Below are 17,299 nucleotides of genomic sequence, written 5' to 3' on the forward strand. Positions count from 1 at the left end.
GGCGGCTTCTGTGATCAGGGCAAGATGCCCAGCAGTGAAAGAACCTGGTTGGTTAGGAGAATTCAAGGCAGATGAAGTCTCTGGAATGGGGATATGGGGTTTAGGGTGAAAGCAGCTGTAAGGGCAGGGTCTCTTGTTTGTGTCTGACATCTGCACCCAACCTCTCTGCTCTGTTTATTTCTACTGGCCCTAGAGACACCTTTGTCTGCCTGTTTTTCCTCTGTCAACACTTTTGCTGTGCACCAGGATTTCGATCTTTTCCTGGCCTCTGGAACCTGACTTCTAGCAGCTTTACCCCTATGCTGACATTTTCTAATAGTTTAACACTAGAAGTAGTAGGGGGAAATTGAAAGCCTTCTCATGCTATATCTCTCCTATTTCTTTTTAAACTTAGCCACCTGAAGTAGAAGACCAAGGCCAGACATGTGTGCTATTGTTGGGAGTTGGGAAGAAAAAAGACAAGTTTGTTCTTCTGCAATTCAAGCCCAGAGGCTTTCTAGGGTGTGCAGGGTAATGAGTTCTGAAGTGCCAAGAGGGAGTGAAGAAGGTCAGGGAGCTATAAAAGTGGTACAGGGAAAACGAACTTATTTACAAAATGGAAACAGACTCACAGACATAGAAAACAAACTTATGGTTACCAGGGGAGGGAGGAAGGGGTAGGAAGGGATAAATTGGGAGTTCGAGATTTGCAGATACTAACACTATATATAAAATAAACAAGTTTATACTGTGTAGCACAGGGAACTATATTCAATATCTTGTAGTAACCTATAATGGAAAAGAATATGAAAAGGAATATATGTATGTATATGATTGAAAAATCATGCTGTACACCAGAAATTGACACAATATTGTAAACTGATTGTACTTCAATAATAATAAAAAGTGGTACAGGGATGGGGACAAGGCAGGACTTGTTTTACCTGCAGCAAACGCTTACCTTCTTATCCTTCCCCCAGTCCCTTTACCATCACCAGTCTGGCTCCTGAAAAAAAACATTGTGGACTGCCTGAGAGTGAGTCAGGAAGTGGGAATGGGTGGGTGTGGAGCAAGAATAAGAAGACCCTGGGTACTGAAGGCTCTGAAGAAAAGGAGGGAATTCCTTTTTTACTTTTATCTGGAAAAGAGGAGATTTCCCTGTGCTCTTGGGCTGCGGTAGAAATACCTGATTCTACCAACTGCTAATGTGGAAATTACTAGCACTTTGGCTGGTTCAGAATAGTACATTAAAGAGTCTCTTGGTGCAGTCCTAAAACAAGCAAAATCTTTGATAATATCCAAGCTTTACAGAATGATGGGGTGAGGTAAGTATCCAGCAGCTTTATCTCCGGTGGCCTTAGGCAGTATGGGTAGTAGTGAGGCCTGTGTAGCACAGTGGGGCACAGTATTTGACCTCGTTATGATTATTGCTATTTTAGTCATCTCCTTTGCTGCCAGCCTTCAAGGGTGAGACCCTTGCTTTATTGCCTGCTGACCTGCCTCTGAAGAGAACCTAGTCTTCCTGACCTGCATGGGTATTGAGGCGACTCTTAGGGAAAAGAAGAGCATTCAAGAAGAGTTTATGGCTGTTTTCTCAGTGATCTTTGAGAAGGGCCAAGACATATCTGAGTTTAAGTCTTGGCTCCATTTGTTACTAGCTCTGTGACCGTGGGCAAGTTATTGAGTTATCTGCTGTCTCTCTGGCCTGAATTTTCTCAGCTGCTTTAGAGCCACAAAGAGGAGGGGAGGGAAGGATAATACTTATAACTACCACCAATAATTGTGAGAATTAAACAACAACAACAAAAGTGGGTGTAAAGCACTTAACATAGTACCTAGTCCATAGTTGCTCAAGTGTTAACCATGATTATCATTTATTATTTATCAGCTAGAAAGTCTTAGCTGAGAAGGTATCTCCATCAAAGTCAATAATTATAATTTCTATTTCAATATACTGCTTAACTCTGTGGTAAGCAATGTTCTAGGTGCTGCTTGCATTTAAAACTTTTAGAATTCTCACTCCAAAAACAATAAATGCTGGTGAGTGTGGAGAAAAGGGAACCCTCCTACAATGTTGGTGGGAATGTAACGTGCAGCCACCATGGAAAACAGTATAGAGACTCCTTAAAAGATTAAAAATAGACTTACCATATGATCCAGCAATCCCACTCCTGGGCATATATCCAGAGGAAACTCTAATTCGAAAAGATACATGCACATCAATGTTCATAGCAGCACTATTTACAATAGCCAAGACATGGAAGCAAACTAAATGTCCATCAACAGATGATTAGATAAAGAATACACACACACACACACACACAAGAATACTACTCAGCCATAAAAAGAATGAAATCATACCATTTGTAGCAACATAGATGGACATAGAGATTATCATACTAAGTGAAGTAAGTCAGACAGACAAATATATGTTATCACTTATATGTGGAATCTTAAAAAAATATATATATATATGAACTTATTTACAAAACAGAAAGAGACTCACAGACGTAGAAAACAAACTTATGGTTACCAGAGGGGAAAGGAAGGGGGAAGGGATAAATTAGGAGCTTGGGATTAGCAGATACAAACTATTATATATAAAATAAACAAGAAGTTTCTTCTGCATAGCACAGGGAATTATATTCAATATCTTGTAATAACGTATAATGAAAAATATATGAAAGAGAATATATATGTATATATAAAACTGAATCACTATACTGTACACCAGAAACTAACACAACATTGTAAATAAACTATACTTAATTAAAAAATTAAAATTCTCACTATAACTCTAGAGGTAGATACTAATATTATCCCCATCTACAGATGAGGAAGCCAAGGAATAGCATGCTTAAATCACTTGCCTAAGACTCCACGGTTGGATACTGGTAGAGTGTAGATTCAAACCCAGAAAGTCAGGTTTACAAAGTCTGTGCCCTTAACCATCGAGGTATGCGGTTAAATAATCAGACAAGAACCGAAAGGAGATGGGGAATGGATGATAGAAAAGGCACAGGTGAACAGCCAGAAACTGAAAATTTAGAGTTTGGGTTGGTCCGGAAGTTTAAAGGCATCATTATGAACTGTTTATGTTGTCAATTTAATTAACAAGTAAGTTAAGCTCCTATTTAAAAATGACTTGGTAAGATTACAAGTCAAATTACAAGAAGGTTGAGAAAATATTCAATAGCTAACTATAACTAACAGGATAGGCCTGGTCTCTTACATCTTTTACCAGATAAGTGCCCTGGATCTCCGAACCAAGCAATCTGCGTGCCAGGGGGCGTGTCGACGTGCCAGGGGGCGTGTCGACGTGCTAGGGGGGCGTCGATAGTCCAAGGAACATAGGCGTGAAGGGGTTAATGCCAGAATTGGGGGGTGGGGCGAACGGGGACGAAGAGGATTGTGGGATATCCGTTGTACGTCGCCCCATGGGCGCCTGGGATATATCCAGTGCGCGTCTCTATTATTACCGACCCTAAATGGGGGCCAGAGGCGGGTTGGGGTCTAGCCAGTGCCGCCGCAGCTGCTCTCCGAGGCCGCAAGACAGGAGCCATCGGCCGCGGCCCGCGGCGGAGAGAGAGGATGAGGCGGAGGTTTGTAGCACTTGTTTTGAGCTGAAGGCGTAGGCACGTCCTGCCGCCAGCCGCGCAGGAACAGGGGAACGGAAGTGAGAGGGGGTGAGGACTAGGGGAAACTGACAGACAGACGGACCGGTCGGCGAGAATTGATGACGTCAGTGTCGCAAGTGGGTGTGTAATCATGTCGTGAAGGTATTGAGATGTATGACTCTTCTGGGTAGTGTTTGGGCGTGGGAGAGGTTGGGAACACATGAGTGGAGAGTAAAGTCAGCAGGGTGAAAACGTGTTGTCAGCTAGGCACCAGAACATACAATCCTACCTATAAGGGATGATTTTATTGGGCCCTTGGTTTCAGATTCTTATTTTGATGGGCTGGCTGGGTACTGCACTAGAAGCTCTGTATGAGGAAAGGAATTAACCTTTATCCTCGACACTTACTAGACTGTTTTGCACTACTGAGTTTTGGTTGGTTTATCACAAAGCAATAGTAACCCAGAGGTAGAAATTTTGGTTAGCATAAAAGGAATGGAATTAAAGGAGCAAGGAAGGCAAGTAGTTATTAGAAGAAAAACAGACTAATGACATAGCATTTAGTTTTGCTGCTGCTGCTGCTGGGCTCTTTGATCCCAGAAACCCCAGAGTGGGGTTTCAATCTATCTGTATTGTTGTAGTATGAATAGTTCTTTTCTTTTTATTGCTGATTAATAGTCCATTTAATGAGTATACCAGAACAGGTCCATTCACCTTTTGATGGACATTTGATTGTTTTCTTAACTGAACATCTTGCTAAAACTAGCCGAAGTATGTGGGAGTTTTCTCTAAGGAAACAAGTAGTAATATTAATTAACACCGGCAAACTAATCAGTGAATAACAAGATTTACTATTATAGTTGCCTATAGTAACAATCCTTTGAGGAAATTCCACTAATCATTTTTCAGTCAATTATCTTGAATTATTTATTTAAAAAATAACTTCTACTTTGCTGTGGTTATATGAAGGCTTGCCTCAGTATACCTTATTTGAGGTGTTTACATAAAACACTTTGATGGTGTTAGTGTTGAAACTGTGAAGACTGGTAGCTCTTTAATCTTCCTTGGTAACTGTACTTAGTAACCAGAAGGTAAGGGACGTTTGCTCTCCTCTCATTGTATGAAGCTGGAGGAAAACACAGTATTATTTCCAATGACGTGTATAGAAATTTTATTCTTTTAATCTGGCAGAATTTGGTTTACTTTTAAAGCCTCCATATGTGTCTATATTTTACACACACGGGTAGTTCTTGCTGAGTAACTCATTCTACCTCTAGGTTAGAATAGAAGTCCTAGGACTATTGTTGGAATTCTGTAATTGGTGAGTACTCAAAGATAGTGGTTATAAATGTTGAGTACAACCACCAGCTGACCTTCTGGTCATGGGCCAAGTACAGAATGTCTCAGTCTCTTGTTTCATTGTAAAAATTCATGTGAATTTGGTGTTTGGATCTTTCAAATGTGTTCCAGCCACACTGAACTCCCCCATAGGAACCTTGATCATCCTTCTACTGCTGATTCTGCTTATTCCCTCTATACATTCTTCCTTGAAAAGTATTTCTGTCCATTCACACATACCCCAATCTTTTGCAACACTCAAGGCCCAAAGTCAGTGCCACTTGTTTGGAAACCTAGATCGCCTGTTCTCCTCTGCATCATCTTTCCCTGTTGTAAATAGGTTTTCGTGTACAAGGATGATAATGACAGGGACCTTAGGGGGTGTGGTATTGTTTATTTATCACAGGTTCTTATCTCATGCATTATATTGATGCATGAAAGGAGAAACACAAAGCCAGAACCCCCCAGCTTTTTCTGTGCTTGTGTTTTTCCACTGCTCTCTTACACCACTTGTCTCTCCCTGGTAGCAATTCTGAGGACTGTGAGGCAGCTCCCACTGAACTCTTGTTTAGTGTACTGATAAAAGAAAAATGTGATGTGCTGGGCACAAAAATATCTTCATTTTATGTAAAAACCTTCTTGGGAAAGTTAGTATTTCTTTAAAATACAAAGGAAAAAAAGCAGAGCTCATTACTAATTGCTGCCTTATATTGGGCTTGCTGTGGGCCTCACAACGGGACAATGTGGCTGGGGTCTAGGGTTGCCCAAGAGGTCCTGCTCTCTCGGTGAAGCTGACCCCAGGTAATGGAGGCCATAGGTGTGACTGAAAAACAAGAAATGAGATGGATAAAGCCACATACCCTTTAGCCCCTGTACTCACTGACCTGTGGTCATCATCCTGGTAACTCCTACCTCAAAACTCACTAAGGAAATCCCCTGCCTCCCTCCCCCCACCTGAATTCTTCCCCCTTTGGCATAGTAGTCTTTTGTCTCTTTACCTTTGCTTATTGGGTTATGAAAAAGATACCTTTTCCTTGACTTTATTCTAATGTTTCTTCTCCTGATTCCCACCCCAGGGCCAAAGTGACTTGAACAAATATATATAGGAAAAGTGTCTCCTTGTCTGTGGTGCCTGAAGGTACAGTTTCTAAGATTTCAACTCTGGGGCGGAGGGATTGAGAACAGGAAACCCACTTTGGCCTCAACGTAGTCCTAAATCACATGACTTATAAGAACCTCTCCATCCGAGGAGTTAAGGGAGCATGCCCAGATGGAGAGTGCAGACTCTGGAGCAAGACTGCCTGTGTTGCAATCTGGGCTCCACACCCTGTAGGCCTTGATGACCCTGCACAAGTTTCTGCCAACTCAAATCTGCCGTTGAGCCCCTCTAGTAAATGTTTGATGTATTTTTCAACTCCAGAATTTTTGTTTGGTTCTTTTAAATAATTTTGTCTCTTTATTGATATTCTCTATATGGTGAAGCATCCTTCTCATACTTTAAGTCTTTACACATGGTTTGCTTTAATTAGTTCTTTGAGCATATTTCTAATAGGTTATTTGAAGCCTTTGTCTAGTAAGTCTAATGTCTCAGCTTCTACAGGGACAGTTTTGACTGTCAAAAAATCAATATTGACTGGTTTTCCTGTTTGGGCCATTCTTTCTTTTTTTCTTTTTTGTGTGTCTCATAATTCGTTGTTTTAAAGTGGACATTTTCAATAATGTGGAAACTCGAAATCACATTCACACTGCCAGGGTTTGTTGCTGTTTTTATTATTGCTATTTGTTTATTGTCTTCCCTGGACTAATTCTGTAAAGTGTGTGTTTCTTATTGTGTGTAGCCACTGAAGTCTTGCCCAGTTACATCACTAAGCTTGTAGCTTAGTTGTCAGCTGATAATTGGTCAGAGGTTTCCTAAAATGTCTTAAACCAATAACCCTCCCACCTTTTGCATAGGGGCTCTGTGTGTATTGTGGTACACTGTCAGTGCTCTGGTAAGCAGTTCACAATTCTGCCTTAGCCTTCACTTCCTGTTTTTACAGACTTTCAAGGTTAGCCAGAGGTGAGAGATGAGCACCTTGTCACGTTATTCCATGTATTACAGCCTTCCACATGTGTGTACTTTTAGATCCTCAGGAGTGTGTCGTAGCTTTTCAAAGACCTTTTTGGACATCTCATTCCCCAGATCTTCCTTAAAGCTTTTTGGCCAGTCTCTTGTTTTCCCTAACAGGTATTGTGGCCTAGACAGCTGTGATGTTAAACACTTGCCACTAATTGTGTTTGGTAAATACCCTGTAGATAGGGCTTTTCCCATTATCTCATTTTTCCTTTTGAGTTGTGTCAAATAACTCCAGGCCATGCCAAGGGATTTTTTTCAGGGAGCTGACAGACAGATCAAATAGTGGCAGTGCTCTAGGGATGGGAGTTTTTGAGGAGCTCCAAGCTGCTCTGCCCTTTCTCGTGACTGTTAAGCAGCTGGTTTTCATCATTTACTGTGGGTACAAGGCTGCTGGTTTTCAAGGCTACCATTTTTCAAGGATACCGTTGAGCAGGAGAGAGGGTGATGAGAATAGGAAAGTTAAAAGTCCCCAAAGATCAGTGTTCTTAGCAAGATTCAGTGGTTTTCTTGAATAAATGCTCCTTGGACTGTCTGCAAGCTTTTAGATCATTTCCAAAGTTCTGAAAACATTGGTTTTTAACACCTTTTGCCAGTGTTCTCGTTGTTTTGGAGGAGTGGATTTTCCTAGGTTCTTACTATACCATTCCAAAAGCCCCTACTCATATATTTTATTCTGTTTAGGGTACAGTTAGATTTCCATATGAAATAACAATTTTGGTGTATGGATATTTGGATCAGAGCATCTTAGCAGTGGGCAGGATTTGGACTAATAGTGAAAATGCTGAAGACGGCCTCTTCCTGTGTCTTCAGGACTTAAAAGACTGTCCTGAGCTGAGGCTGGGCTGTGATCATGAGTAGGCCAGTGGGTGAGAACTGTGGACAGCCAGTGAGATAATGTTGTTTTTTCTCCTAGTAGGCTGTTTCCTTCTGTGCTTATAAATACCTGAAAACCTTGAGATGTGTTTGAGCCAAACTTCTCCAGGAATGGGCCACCAATTCCCCTTTACTGTTTACTATATTTCCCAGAAAGTTTATTGGACTTGGACCTTTCCTTTAGAAAGAATTTGGAAGAGAATGATATTAAAAAGAGGGAAACAAACATTTGTTGAATGAATCAATGAATAGTGGGCTGGAGAGATCAAGGAAGGCTTCCTGCAGGAGGCATGGGATTTGATCTGGTTTTACAAGAATGGGTGCATGTTGGTTACTTGAAGAAAATGGGTGATAAGTAGGAAAGCAGTTAAATTTAATGGAACCAACTGAGATTGCTATAATTAATTCCCCTCACTGAGCCACTGTAAGAATAAATCCCTGGGAACCCTCCTACACTGTTGATGGGAATGTAAATTGGTGCAGCCACTGTGGAGAACAGAATGGAGATTCCTTAAAAAACTAAAAATAGAGTTACAGATGATCCAGAAATCCCACTCCTGGGCATATATCTGGATAAAACTCTAATTCAAAAAGATACATGCACTCCAGTGTTCATAGCAGCACTATTTACAATAGCCAAGACATGCAAGCAACCTAAATGTCCACTGACAGATGAGTGGATAAAGAAGATGTGGTATAAATATATATATACAATGGACTTACTCAGCCATAAAAAAGAATGAATGTCATTTGCAGTAACATGGGTAGATCTAGATAGAGATTATATTAAGTGAAGTAAGTCAGAGAAAGACAACTATATGATATTACTTATATGTGGAATCTAAAAGAATGGTACAAATGAACTTATTTACCAAACATAAATAGACTCACCAACATAGAAAACAAACTTATAGTTGCCAAAGGGGAAAGGGGGGATAAATTATGGGATTAACAGATACACACTACTTTATAGAAAATAGATAAACAAGAACCTACTGTATAGCACAGGGAACTATATTCAGTATCTTGTAATAATCTATAATGGAAAAGAATCTGAAAAAGAATATATATTTGTGTAACTGAATCACTTTGCTGTACACCTGAAACGTTGTAAATCAACTATACTTCAATAAATTTTTAAAAAGAAAGAATAAATCCTTGGGAGAAAGCCAGATACTAGGCAATGATAAAAAAATAATAATAAGGGAGGAGGCAGTATATCATAGTGGTCAAGAATTCAGGTTCTGATGTCAGATTGCTTAAATTCCAACCCCAGGTTTTCTGCTTATATGCTTTTTAGCTCTATGATTCTGGGCAATTTTCTTAACCTCTCTGGCTGTATTATCTTAATCTGTGAAATGGTAATACTTTCCTGCCTCACAGGTTTGGTGAGAAATTAAATGGGATAATTCATCAATAGTGCAAAATACAGGACCTAGAGATTGTCATTCTAAGTGAAGTTAGCCAGAAAGAGAAAGAAAAATACCGTATACCACTCATATGTGGAATCTGAAAAAAAGGAAAAAAGAGGACGCTAATGAACTCATCTACAAAACAGAAACAGATTCGCAGACATAGTGAACAATCTTATGGTTACCGGGGGAAAGGGAGTGGGAAGGGATAAATTTAGGAGGTTGAGATTTGCAAATGTTAGCAACTGTATATAAAAATAGATTTTAAAAATTTTTCTGTATAGCACAGGGAACTATATTCAATATCTTGTAATAACCTTTAGTGAAAAAGAATATGAAAACGAATATATGTATGTGCATGACTGGGACATTGTGATGTACACCAGAAACTGACATATTGTAGCTGACTATACTTCAATTAAAAAAAATAGTTCAAATTACAATGCCTTGTACAGAGTGAGTGCACACCAAAACGCAGCCATATATTTTTTCTGCTGGTTTTCTTGAGATATAATTGATGTACAGCACTGTATAACTTTAAGGTGTACAGTACAGTGATTTGATTTAAAGACATCATGAAGTGATTATCACAATAAGTTTAGTGAACATGCATTATCTCATATAGGGACAGAATAAGAAATGGAAAAAGATTCTTTTATTTGTGATGAGAACTCTTAGGATTTACTCTCAACGATTTTCGTATATAACATACAGCAGTGTTAAGTATATTTATCATGTTGTACATTACATCCCTAAGGCAGCCATATTTTTAATCTATGAGTCCAGCCATGAATCCAGATACCAAGTGTGCAAAGCTAGAAACCATGTAGGTATGATCAGAATTGAAATTGTTTTTGAATGCTTCCTGCAGTTGCTTTGTTTATTTCTATTCAGTTCACCTTTAGATTTTGGTAGCATCTTCTTGAAAATGCTAGCATCATGTTAGGTAGAATCATATGGAGTGTTTTTTGTTTATGTTTGAGACAGAACATTAAAGGGAGAGTACTCACTTTGGGGGCAGAGGGTGCAGGGCTGCAATGAGGCAGGGATCCCACAGAGAATCCTCCAGACCTAGGTGAGATTCAGAGGGGTGGAGCCAAGTTCTGGATCAGCTTAACCTCCTGCTAGGAGATTCTACTACCTGAGTTTTTCTTTCTCCTTGGGTTTCAGAGGTCCACAGTTCTTATTTATTCCATCATCAAACAGGCATTGGAGTTAGTGGGGGGTTCAGTAGTATATTTTTTAAACCAGAGCATGGGCTCTGGACCCAAGAGAGGCTTAAATCTGAGCCCTGATATTTCCTAGCTCTGTGACCTTGGGCAATTTACCTAAACTAACCTTTCTGCACTTCTGCAGGATAATAATATCTATCACATAGGATTATTGTAAGAGTTAAATAAGTTAATACAGGTATATATAAAAGACTTAGACAAGTTCGTGACATATATTAAGTGCTCAACAAACTACTTTCATAGTGGGTGGGGAGGTGACTATTTTAATTCTCTGTTTACATGTTTAATTTTCTGTTTATATGCTCAATTTTTTTCGCCACTGTGTCTCCTATGCCTAGTAAGTTTGTTAGGTGAATGAATGAATGCTCACTGGTAAACAATCCTAATAAAGTGAGAGATGCTACAAGAGAGCCTGAGTACAAGGCCCTTTGCAGGACATGGAGGATATACTATGCTATGCTATGCTATGCTATGCTCAACTCTGAGCAGTTCAGGGAACGTTTGTTTGAGAGGCACTGTTCCCTTCCAGAATTTCCACAGTGCAGTCAGGAACTATGAGAACAAACTGCATCCTGGAACTAGGAGGAAAAGCAATGCTAGAGAGCCACCAGGTGGCAGTACCGCACAGGGAGTCAAACAGCAGAGGCAATGATGAGCCCTTTCCAGCCAAGGGTTCATGTTTATGTCTGACGCAGTTTTCTCTCCTCTCCACAGAAATTGAAGCTGTGATTTCTTTCCCTTTGTTCTGCTCGTCTTGGAGCACTGCCATTCCTACTCAAGGCTGCTTGGGAACCATCTGGCACTCTAGCCGCTCGGTCTTTACCAAGCAGAGGAGAGAAACGATACTGAGTTTCCAGTTCTTCAAACGTTGGGCTTCTAACTCCCACATTACTGATCTATTTCTCTTGCTCTGCCCTGGATGGAATTACAAGGGTGAGTGAAGTAAAACTAACATTTTTTGAGACAGCAGGCACTATATCAGAAATTTTATATAATCACGTCATTGAATTGCCACAGAATGCTAAGATTAATTTTGTCATTTATTTTATCCATCGTCTTGCTTCTGCAATTATTAACATGTGTGGCCAGTCTTGTTTCAGCTATACTCCCCACCTAACACCACTGGATTATTTTCAGGCAAATCCCAGATAATTTTTCATTTTATAATTTCATTTTCTGTACTTTCTTATATACTTCTAAAAGATGAGGACTTTTAACACACCATAGTACCATTATAACACTTAAAAACCCCAACCAACAACAATACCCTAACATTATCAAATATACACATAGAGTTCAAATTTACCTGGTTGTCTCAGTTTTTTAATTGCATTTGGTTAATTCAAATCAGGATTCAAACAAAGACTAGATTGAATTCATTTGATTCCTGAGCTGTAGGCCATTTTACATAGAGGAAAACTGAGGATCAGAGAAGATCATCTGTTCAGTATTCAAAAATGATTCTCTATTGAATCAGACCTGGTACCAGATGTTGGGGAAACAAAGATTAGGAAGACCCAAGTCTCTGCTTCAAGGAACTGCATTGTATGCTCCTGTAATGCTATGTGAATATATCTATCACAGGACTTAATACATTATGTTATTAGTATGTGGTTATGCATCTGACTTCCCAGATAGGTGGCAAATCCTTAAAAGGCAGGGGCCAGTTCATGGCCAACATTGCATTCCTAATAAATACTTAGCCTAGCCCCTGGTACATAGTAGGTATTTAACAGCTATGGAGAAAGGAATCATTTTGTCTGACTGGGCCGTGGGAACCAGTGAAGAGTTTCCAGCAGGGCAGTGGCATGATAAGGTTATCGCAGTAGGGAGGTGATGCACGTCATCATTTGGATGGGAGGCTTGACAGGCTGGAGGCAGAGAAGGGACTATTGTGGAGTTCATGCTAAAGAGGGTGAGAGCCAAACTAACGCAATGGCAATGAGTGTGGAAAGGAGATGGACTGGAGAGTTACTGAGGATGTGAATTTGGCAGTCTTGGTAACTTCTTAGTTGTAGAGAATAAAAGAAAATGGAGAGTTCCAGGTTTCTGCTTTCCGTGATGGTGGTGCCACGAATTGATTCAGAGTAAAGAAGAGAAGCGAGTTTGGAGTAGAAGATGAGTCCCGTTTAGGGACATGTTAAGGTTGTGTCTATGTGATCTTCAGGAGACACTCCCCCTTAGGATGTGTGAGATCAGAGCCCAGGCAGGGAGGTCAGGAGTGAAGATCAGGGAATCACAGCGTGTTGGTGGAGCTTGAAAGTCTGACAGGGGATGCCATCACTCAAGGAGAAGACATGCAGTGAGACCGGGAGTGGACTAAGGAGGGAACCCCGACACTTACCAAGGGGGTGGAGAATGAGAAGCCCATGAGAAAGATGGAAAAGGAACAGCCGGGAGATTGGAAGAAAACCAGGAGAGTGTGGTGCCACAGAAACCAAGGGAGGAAAGAGTTCAGGAGGGAGGGCAAGCCAGTGGTTGGCATTCTTGAGGCAGGTAAGGAGGGGATGGTAGAGAATAGTTCAGTGCTGCGGCCAGGGTGTGGTTGGTGGTGGATAAGTGGCAGGAGGTGAGCCTAGAAAGGCCAGTTGGGCCCTCATCCAAAAGGGCCTTGGTGTTAAGACTTCATTCTGTAGATAATGGGGAGTCATCAAGAGGTTTCAAGCAGGAGTGACCTGGTCAGATCGGGGTGCTCTAGAAAGGTCAGCCTGACGCAGCATGGAGGTTGCTGTGAAGGAATGGGGCTGAAGACAGGGCTCCTTGGAGTGGAATAAAGTGTCACTTGGGCTGTCAAGGTACAGACTATCTTACAGGATCTTTAGTAGATAAAATGGGCAGGCATTGAAAACAGCTAACACTGAGCACTTATCATGTGCCAGGCACTGTTCTCAGTGCTTATGTGAATTATCTCACGCAGTTCTCACAACCAATCTGTGGGTAGATAACATTATTGATCTCATTTTATGCCTGAGGAAACTGAGGTACAGAGAGAAAAAGCAATCTGCTGAGGATCGCAGAGCTGGTAAATAACACAGCCTAGATCCGAGTCCAGGTGGTTGTTTCTAGCCCACTCTAACCTGTTTCACTGTATGCCACTCTTAAACTCTAGATTGTTTTGCCTTGATCAGATGTGTTAGGATTCAGTTCAGCTGTGAGCTCTCAGCCATCCAAAATAACAGTGGATTAAACAGTAAAGAAATTCATTTCACTTTCATGTTAAACCCTGAAGGGTTGAATGGCCTATCATCGTCACAGGATGACACTTGTCCCCATGGTACAAGGTAGAGCTCCAACCATCACATCCACGCTCTAAGCAGAAAATGCCGGGTAGGAGGAAGGGAAGAAGGTTCCTCCACAGGTTCCAGCTGGTGAAACCCTGAATTGTGTCTTCTGGTAAAGACTGTTGTACTCATCTATCAGGTCACTGACTGAGGCCTGCTCTGTGGCTAAAAGCCTTAAAAATAGGAAATCTCGCCTAGTTCTAATCCTATCTTTTAAGTGTACGTTCTCTTCCAGTTTCTGCCTGCTTCAGGTTGTTTGTCAGTACTTTCAGGTAGTTGTTTTTTAAGGGTTTGTCTAGAGTATATCGTTGTTATATCTGAAGGAAAGGTGGGCTGGATAGAAGCTACTCAGTCATTTCCTGGAAGCCAGAACCTGCCTGGTCACTGTTATATAACCTATGGCCACTGTAGCAAGAATGTTCTAGTGTGGTAGTAAGAAATTATACCCGGATTCTATCCAGATGTTCCCTCTCAGTGATGTGGCTTGATAAAGGCAGTTTTATAACCATATTAAATGTGATAAAGTTTCAGGATGACGGGTTTGGAGGTATAAGAAGCTTAATAAGCCCCAACGTTGGCTTTCTCATGAGCTGAAATAACATCACTCTGGACAGGCCGAATCTCACTGCTACCAACCTGAGTGCCTCTTCCCATGAGGAGATTCACTCTAAATATTCCCTATCCTGGTATGTCCTGGCCACCTCTGCTTTAAAAAAATTATCAGAGTTTATTATAGTAAATGTAACTTCTATACAATTTATAGATCAGAATGAGAGGCCAAAACCTCTACCCAGTTCTCTGCCAGATCTACTATCTGGGATGGAGAAGAGTGGATAAATTGAAAAGCTTTTTAGCAGGTTGAATGGTCATGGATTGGTGACAAAGTATATGAGGGAGAATTAGAGGGTAGAGTTAAGGATGACTTCCAGGTTTCTGCCTTGGGCATCTGGAAGGATGGTCAGTACAAAATAGAGAATATAAGAAAGAGCAAGTTTAAGGGGAAAGATGAATTCATCTTTGACCATGTTTGAGGTACCTGTGGGAGGGAGTCAGAATACATATGAGTCTGGAGGACTAGAGAGAGATATCGGATGGAGATATATATTGGGGAATCTCCAGTGGGTAAGTGATAGATGAGGCCATGGGTATAGATGATATAGCCAGATAGCATCTTCAGGGTGAGAGGAGAATTGATAACAAAGCCCGGTAGTTAAAGGGGAGAGCATAAGGAATGAGTCCCTTTAGAAAACTGAGAAACAGCCAGAAAAATTAAAGGCAGACAAGGAAATGTGGTATACAAAAGCCAAGGGACGAGAATTTCACGAAGGGGTTGGTGGTCAGTAGGGTCCAGTTCAGCAGAAAAAGCAAACAAAGCAAGTACTGAAAAGCATGCATTGGATTTAACAACTAAGAGGTCTTTACCTCAGAGATTGCAGTTTCAGTGGAGTGGCAGAGTGTTGCCAAAGTACAGTTTGGGGAGTGTACAGGGGTGGTAGACTTTTAACACGTGTTTCCTGTTAACCATTCCTCCCAGTAATCATACTTCTGTATAGTCCCTTAGTCTTGAATCTGGTAGGCTCTGTAAGTAGGTTTGACTGATAGAATGCAGGAAAGTGATGCTGCCTGACTTACGAGGGTAGGTCATGAGAAGCTGTGAAGCTTTTGCCTTGGTCTTTTGGAGCCCTGAGCAATCATGTAAGAAGTCTGACCTCCCTGCTAGAGAGACTGCGTGGAGAGATGGTGAGACGACATGGGGAGAGAGAGAAGCCCAGCTGCACCCAGCATTCCAGATACCCCTCCCAGGCGCCAGACGTGAAGGAAACCATGTTGGATCTACCAGATCAACCTCGCACCAACTGGATACCACTGAGTGACTCCAGTAGATGTCATGTGGGGCAGAAGAATTGTCCAGTAAGCCTTGCCCAAATTTCTCACCCACCCAATCATGAGTATAATAAAATGATTACTGATTTCAGCCCCAGGTTTTGTGGGTGGTTTATTGCACAGCAATGTATAACTGGAACATTGAGCATTGAGGTAATAGAGATTGTATATGCGTGTTGTACTTCTGATAAGCTTGGAAGATGGCAGCTAGAAGGTCTCACAAGATTGTGGGAGGATTTTTTAAAAGATGGTGGAGACTTCAGAATGTTCACATGCTGATGGGGAAGGAGCTAGGAGAAAGAGGATTGAAAATGTGGAAGAGAGAGGCAATGGCTGGTACATGAGGTTTCTGAGAAGGGAAAGGATGAGATCCAAAACTCCAGTGAAAGAGCTGATCTTGACTGTAAGGGTAGTGGGGCACTTTAGCCTCTAAACTAGGAGATGTCTGCCTTCCTATGGATCTTTAAAAAGTTTTCCGATCGACTAAGCCTGAGAGAATATATGGAAGTTAGCTGGACAGTAATGGATCTCCCAAGAACTGGTTAATTGAGGTACTGTCTCTGGCTTACTCACTTAACCCAGACCGAGAAGTGACTAGAATTCACATCCTTGTTTCTGTTTTTCCTCTGTTGACTAAGAGCTTATTCTGTACCAAGAACGTCGGGAACAGGGATAGGTGTCAGGCTTGAAGATTGTGATAAAGATTTGGAAAAGCTGTTGTGAGAAATAAGAGCAGAAAGTAACTAAAGTTTTGTGGGAGGATTTCCAGGCAGTATTAGATTGAAAGCCACAAAAAAATGAGATTGCACTGATTATTATACCTGTGATATTTTTTATCAGCTCTTAGAAGCCATGACATAAGAGAAAAAAGTCCTTGCATGGATTCAAAGCTGATGTCTTCAGGGCAAAGTTTGATGAGAATATTGGTCAGAGAGTTTGAAGTGATTGATTATAAGATGTAGAATAAATAAGCAAGGAAATGGGAAGCCATGCTTGGAGAAAAATGGAGGGATCGAGGAGGTCTTTATAAGGTTGAAGAGTAAGTGCAATGGGAATAGGAGTGAGAATGAGCTGGAGAGACAGAAATAGACTAAAATTCATTGTTTCAAGGATAAAGAATTCTAGGTGACCATAAAGTTTAGGGTATGACCATGGAGGAAGGTCATTGGAGACAAGATGATCAAGGGAATGAGAGGCCTGGATGTTGTATGAGTAAAAATGTGGACCTTGAAATCACTTAAGATAATGGAAAAACAGGCTTAGAAAAGAAATTAATTGAGATGCCATATCCCTCAATGAATGTAAGGGAGTGAACAGAGTTCAGAAGCTGACAAAGCAAAAAGGCTGTGATGTGTCTTACAGAGAAAATGCATGCATTAGATAAGCTTCATTCAGGTACGAGTTACAGTGATACTAGCTGTGAGTTCAATTTATTAATTTAACAATAGGGTGCATCTAGCAAAGGGAAGAGGAAACTTACTGATCTATAGGTGACACCACTCCAGAAATTGCTAAACTAACATCTGTTGTGTGTGATGAAGCTATGGGAAAGATGGAAAAGTAGCTA

At 41.0% G+C, this 17,299-nt stretch overlaps 1 long non-coding RNA gene across 5 annotated transcripts in view; it reads left to right on the forward strand.

The window, feature by feature from the left end:
* The first annotated feature begins 3,373 nt into the window (after window positions 1-3,373).
* Window positions 3,374-17,299, forward strand: part of LOC105075858 (solute carrier family 25 member 53) — a 38,376-nt gene continuing 24,450 nt past the window's right edge. Inside the window, exons 1-3 of one of the 5 annotated variants that reach the window (XR_835954.3) lie at window positions 3,379-3,581; window positions 11,282-11,500; window positions 15,569-15,759. This is a non-coding gene — a long non-coding RNA (solute carrier family 25 member 53). The other 4 variants (XR_012504793.1, XR_012504797.1, XR_012504796.1 and 1 more) reach the window with 4 other exon arrangements.

The sequence above is a fragment of the Camelus bactrianus genome, chromosome X, assembly GCF_048773025.1.
Source record: "Camelus bactrianus isolate YW-2024 breed Bactrian camel chromosome X, ASM4877302v1, whole genome shotgun sequence".
Lineage (NCBI taxonomy): Eukaryota > Metazoa > Chordata > Mammalia > Artiodactyla > Camelidae > Camelus > Camelus bactrianus.